The 7086-nt window shown below is 29.8% G+C and overlaps 1 long non-coding RNA gene across 1 annotated transcript; it reads right to left on the reverse strand.

The window, feature by feature from the left end:
* Positions 1–1028: 1028 nt before the first annotated feature.
* On the reverse strand, positions 1029–1737 carry LOC139899237 (uncharacterized). The gene is made up of 3 exons (XR_011777385.1): positions 1524–1737; positions 1331–1427; positions 1029–1237 (listed from the first exon to the last, which is right to left on the reverse strand). It is a non-coding gene; the product is annotated as an uncharacterized lncRNA (long non-coding RNA).
* Between the last annotated feature and the right edge of the window lie 5349 nt (positions 1738–7086).

Here is a 7086-nt window from a genome sequence, read left to right on the forward strand (position 1 = left end):
ACGAGTTGGAGTGACTTTTTACTATTTTGAAAGTAGATGAAATTAAGTCATTGAAAAAACGGCTTAACTCTCTAATTTTTTTAAAGGTATTGTAGTATATCTTTCCCCCCGACACTACACATTTCCAAAACCGCGCTCCACTGGTTTTAAACATTGAAGAACAAAACTATTTTATTTGAAATTGATATGGTCATATGGTAATAATATTCATCGTATGTACTAGTTAATCTAAAATTTTAGAACAAACGTCAGAAGGTTCACATTCTCTGATTTTCATCTTTATCTTTGAATGGTTTATATTTCAACACATAATTAATATTTGGGTCCGTTACATAATCAAGACCGTATTTGAAAAAAGTGAATGGTGATTGATGAGTTGTAGGGGGCTAAATCCCCTGTTAAGATTGCCCATAACTTATGGGAGTGAATAAAATTAAATTAATAGTTCTTTTATGGAATATACTGTACAATTATTGCCTAGGAATATCAAATCGTTACTCTTTCTCCATCTTCTCACACTACACCACGTATATATATATATAATACTCCGTTATATTATAAGTGTCACTATGCATGGATAATTACAAAAGTCCGAAAATAATAGAATGACAAATCCTTCGGGCGCCCCGGTTTCTAACAATCATTGTGACTTGGGAGATAGGAAAGTGATTGATCAAATCCTTTAAACCAGACAAAGATTGACACGTCATCATAGAATGATGACATGGTGTGCCAGGTTACATCACATATGTTGTCCTACATTCTTGACCTATTGGAATAATATACAGAAGGGGCCTTCATTTGAAATTTAATACAATAATATATCATGAATAAAACATGCAATTTGTTATAATACATCAATTATTGAAGTAGAAGTCAAGAAATGGTGGCTAACAATTTTATATAATTCACAAAAGTCAAATATGTAACACTATTTGTAGTATAAATATGCATCAATATGTACAAGATAAACACACCATTCTTGAATAAGAATTTAATCTCTTCTTTCTTCCTTCGTATTAGTATCTTCTTTCATAATTAGTAAAATATATGCCATATAAAGTATTAAAATTATAACACGTTATCAGCACGAAGAGCTCTCGTCGGTCACCATCCTCCATAATTGAAACTGCCGGAAGATCTTGAAAACTCTGATGTGTCTTCTGATCAAGAATTTATCAGCTTGTGTTATTCCACTACTGAGTTATACTCATCAGGTATTCCAAAAGGTTGTTGACTTCATTTAATTTACATTTGACTTAATTAATTAATAAGAAAATCATTTTATATACGAATCAAAAGAATATAAGATTGAAGCAAGAATCCGTACCTGGAATATTAATTGTATGTAGTGTTCTTGCGATTTGTTAAATTATTACTCCATACTAGTTTGTAACTACCTTCGAAGTCAAAGAAAAAGCCTTCGACTATAAAAATTTTTTCAAAACAAGATATCCACAATAATTGTTATATATTTAAAATCAAAATAATTATATATTCAGTAACTTGTCTTTTTCGCTTACATGTTACTGCCGACAGTCTTGTGCTTTGTTAGGCTTGTACCTTTTGCATTATAATTTGTACATTAAGCGATTTGACTGTATTTGCATTTCCATGATCTTCAAATGGTTGAAACTTGAATTAGAAATTCCTGTGCAATACTTGTTTACGATATAATTTTACTAAATGAACTAAGAAATAAAAATAGAAACAGGACGTAAGTGTTTTGTGTGTGAGAGTATCTACTATCCTCTCCTTTTACATACATATGTGTGTCTATATATATATAATATGAATACATATTTGTAGTAGGCCTCAATTATTTTTCTCACTCTATAATGCAATTTTTATTTTTCTGATTAGAACTTGGTAGGGTCCATTGCTAGCACCATCATACTAGTGTAGATTATTATTGAAACTAATTTGAAAAATGATATGATACTAAAGTAACGAAAATTACGGGATTGTGTTGATTTTTGGTTAACCGTTGGGTTCCACAACTTTGCAAAGTGATAATAATTGGTTGGCATGTGCAAATCCACGTACAACATGTGGTCAAGACCATATGCTAGCATCATTTGTTATTGATGATTATCATTATTAATAATTCCCTATAAAATATAAGGTATTGATAACTAATATACTCCGTAGTAGATGATTAAGATATATAGAGATTTATTTAAAGGTATCAATCACTTTTACTTTTGATCATCTTTAGTTAGCTTTTAAGATAATTTGTAACGTGTGTTCAATAATGTTATTGGTTGGAGATAACTTTTTCAAAATTAATATTCCGATCAAAACACATTTAACTTAATTAATTTTAGTCCTTATTTACTTTATATCTTGGTTGAAAAAGCTTAAAAATTACTGTAATAACAATAAGGAATTAGTTAATGTTAATAGTTACTGTATAATTTATAATCATTATATAACATATAATATATGATATAATATAATATATTTCAATAAAACTCTTTGCTAGAACGTACATAGTTTATATATAAATTTCAATTATAATATCCATATAATCTGATAGAGAATGGTTTCGGTAATGGTATAAGAGTATAAGACACACTAATAAAGAAAAAATTACTCTGTATATCGTCTTAGAATTTTTTTTTTTTTAAAAGGTGACGTTTTGACGTGAATATCTTGGTAGAGTGGTACTTTATTCTTGAGTAATAATTTACGAGTATATAAATTGGCCAGAAAAGTTAAGATTAGACGGCATGTTGTTGCTGTTTGTTAGATATTAGGTTCGGGTTTTCGTCCGAAAATGTGTATTACTAGTATTCTAGTCTAAGAACTATAGTTTTTGATTGGCTATTACCTAGATAACCATTTAACTATGGTGTCTAGATTAGAAACTAACTCTATATATATGCTTCAAAGGACTGGAGTTTATATAGTTGGAAAAATAAAGACCATGTATGTTATTAAGTCTTATATAGTACTCCGTAACCTTTATTAAAAAAATTATGCAAATAATAGAGGTTAACTAATACAACTAAAACTCCATCCAAATATATGTTTATTAGGTGTTATCATTTATGTAGTGCGGATTGTAACTTGTTTGCAGCTAATAATATTTGATTATCTTGATGAAATATTTACTCATTATTTACTTATCTTATTTGAAGTTTTAATCTTGCTGAAATACAATATCAATTAGATGATAGAGATCTATGTATTGCGGATAGTGGTAACATACACACTATGATCAAATCTAAGAAATATTTCATTGATTTAAATCAAATGAAGGAATTATAAATGCTATATCAGGTCTTGCAAACTTGATACAAGGAACGGAAAGAGCAAAAATTCATATTACCAAATGGTACGAATTTTCTGATAAACAATGTCTTGTTTTTCTCCTAAATCAAAGAGAAATTTGTTAAGTTTCTCTGATATATATTATAATGAATATGATTATCAGTCAATGATAGTCGGAAATAAGAAATATCTATGTAGCACCGCAACGCATATGATGAAAAGTACATATGGTGACTAATGAAAAGTATATATGGTGATTAATGAAAAGTACATATGGTGATTAATGAAAAGTACATATGGTGATTAATGAAAAGCACATATAGTGATTAATGAAAAGAATATCGAGAAAGAATCACCAATGTTTCTTGAATGAATTCAAGGTTATATATATGGACCAATTCATCCATCATGTGGACCATTTTGATATTTCATGGTTCTAATAGACGCATCTAGCGGATGGTCTCATGTTTGTGTGTTATCAAGCCGTAATATGGCATTTGCAAAGTTTCTTGCACAAATTATTAAATTGAGAACACATTATTCTGATTACACCATTAAAAAGGATGAGACTTGATAATGTTGGTGAGTTAACATCTCAAGCATTTAATGATTATTATATGTCTACAGGGATTGTTGTTGAACATCCAGTTGCTCATGTGCATACACAAAATTGGTTTAGCTGAATCAATAGATAAACGCTTGCAGCTAATAATTAGACAATTGGAAATGAGTACAAAACTCTCAATATTTATATGGGGACATGTAAATTTACATGATGCGACATTAATTCGCATTAAACCAAGTGCAAGTCATAAATATTCTCCATTACCAACTTAATTTTGGTCAAGAGCCAAATATTTTCCATCTTAGAACATTTAGTTGTGCAGTGTATTTTTAATTACACCACCACAACAAATGGTTTCTCAAAGAAGGATGGAAATATATGTTGAATATGAAACATCTTCAATCATAAGATATATTGAACCCATGACGGGTGATGTTTTTACAGCACGTTTTACTGATTATTATTTTAATGAAAAATTGTTCCCTAGATTAGGGGGAGAAATGAAAAAAAAAAATAAATAAAATGATGTTTCATGATGTGAACATCAATCAAGGTATCTTGATACTCGCACAAAAGAATGCGAAACGAAAGTTCAAAAATAATGCATATGCAATAACTTGCAAATCGATTACGTGATGCATTTAAAGATACAAAAAGAGTGACTAAATCATATATAATAGCAGTAAATGCTCCAGCTCGAATTGAAATTCCAAAAGCTGGCAATAATGTCACTCTTGAGTCTTTGCCACGCATGAAACGTGGAAGATCAATTGGTTCCGAAGATAAAAATTCTCTAAAAGAAAATCAGCTGATAATGAGGTAAAATAAAGTGTTCAATAAGAACCAAATATCAATACTCCTTCTGCAGAGGATATTGATAATAAATACAGAAATTGCAATAAACTATGCAATATTATAGAACTGAAACGGAATAAAAAATATTGATGAGAATTTTTCATATAATGACATCATGTTTAAAGATGATGATCTAGAACCAAATTTATCATTGAGTGTCAAAATAGACATGACTGAGCTCAATGGAAAGGAGCAATACGAGCTGAATTAGAATCGCTCGATAAAAGAAAAGTTTTCGGATCAATCGTTATCACTTTTAAAGATGTGAAACGTATGAGATACAAATGAATTTTTATCCGAAAAAGAAATGTGCAAATGAAGTTACAAGACAAAACTAGACTTGTAACTCAAGATTTCCCACAAAGACCGGAAATGAATTATGAGGAAAACTTATCCTCCTATGGATACAATTAGTTATTAGATACTTAATCAACCTGGTAGTTACTTAAATGCATCTCATGGATGTTGTAACTACTTATCTGTATGGATCACTTGATAGTGATATACATGAATATACCTGAAGGGTTTAAGGTATCATAAGCATCTAATGCAAAACCCAAGGGAATGTATTCTATTAAATTACAAAGATTTTTATGGGTCTATACAATCGGGAAGTATGTGGTATAACCGATTAAATGACTACTTGATAAGAAAAGTGTATACAAATAATCTTATTTGCACATGTGTTCTTACTTAGAAAACAATGTCTGGATATGTGATTGTAAGTTGTTTATGTCAATGATCATAACATCATATAAACAAATAAAGAGATCAGTATTACCTTGGATTACAAATTGAGCATATGCCTAATGTTTTACTTGTACATCAAACAACTTACACCGAAAAGTTTTTAAAACGTTTTAATATGGACAAGACAAAAACCATTAAGTATTTCTATGGTTGTTAGATCTCAATATTGATACTGATCCATTTCATCCTCTAGAAGATCATGAAGATCTTCTTGGTTGAGAAGTTCCATATTTTAGTAAAATTGGGGCTCTTATGTATCTTACAAATTGTACAAGACCTGACATTTCTTTTGCAGTTAATTTGTTGGCAAGGTTCAGCTCAGTTCCCACCAAAAGATACTGGAATGAGATCAAACACATATCTCGATACCTTCGAGGAACTACTGATTTAGGATTATTTTATTCTAACGAATCAAAACAAGATTTGGTTGATTATGCAGATACAGGTCATTCATCAAATCCTCATAAAGATAAATCTCAAACTCGATATGTATTCCTAAATGGAGTTACCACAAAATCATGGCGTTCTCAAAAACAAACACTTGTTGCAACATCATCAAATTATGCCGAAGTGATTGCATTACATGAAGCCACTCGGGAATGTTTTTTTTTTTTGGTTGAGATCAATGACACAACTCATTAATGATTCTTGTGGACTAGAACGCAATAAAAGTCCAACAACTATCTATGAAGATAATGCAGCTTGCATAGCACAGATGAAAGAAGGGTATATCAAAAGTGACCGAACAAAACACATACCTCCTAGATTCTTCTCATACACTCAAAATCTCATTAAGGCCAACCAGATTGAAATGAGATACGTTCAATCAACAACTCTGCTGATCTTTATACCAAAGCACTGTCAACTGCTATTTCCAGAACACACGTTCACAATATTGGCATGAGTCAAGTTCAAAAGATGTGACGACTCAATGATGTCTACTTGAGGGGGAGTCAACCTTATACTGCACTCTTTTTCCCTTAGCTAAAGTTTTTATCCCACTGGGTTTTTCTTTAGCAAGGTTTTTAACGAGGCAGTACAAGTTGTTCGCTACTAAAATTGTCATCCAAGGGGGAGTGTTATAATACATCAATTATTGAAGTAGAAGTCAAGAAATGGTGGCTAACAATTTTATATAATTCACAAAAGTCAAATATGTAACACTATTTGTAGTATAAATATGCATCAATATGTACAAGATAAACACACCATTCTTGAATAAGAATTTAATCTCTTCTTTCTTCCTTCGTATTAGTATCTTCTTTCATAATTAGTAAAATATATGCCATATAAAGTATTAAAATTATAACACAATTAAGATTGATTGAATGGATTACTACACTTGAAAAATAAGAAAAATGACATTCTATTCGTTCTATATTAATATTAATATTACGAGTAATAATAATAAAAAATATACAATTTAAAAAATCTCATCACTATATTGTACTTTTCTTTATTTTACATTTAAGAGTTATTTTTTACATATCTTTTTTGTATTATATGTAAAATTCAATGACATAAAGAAACTTTACCTTATTATTTTTATCTATTTATGAATTATGGATGTGCACTATCAATTTGGAACAACCGTAACTGAAATACTAAACTATTAATATGGAACGAAGGAGTACTAACTT

The sequence above is a fragment of the Rutidosis leptorrhynchoides genome, chromosome 3 (assembly GCF_046630445.1).
Source record: "Rutidosis leptorrhynchoides isolate AG116_Rl617_1_P2 chromosome 3, CSIRO_AGI_Rlap_v1, whole genome shotgun sequence".
Taxonomy (NCBI): domain Eukaryota; kingdom Viridiplantae; phylum Streptophyta; class Magnoliopsida; order Asterales; family Asteraceae; genus Rutidosis; species Rutidosis leptorrhynchoides.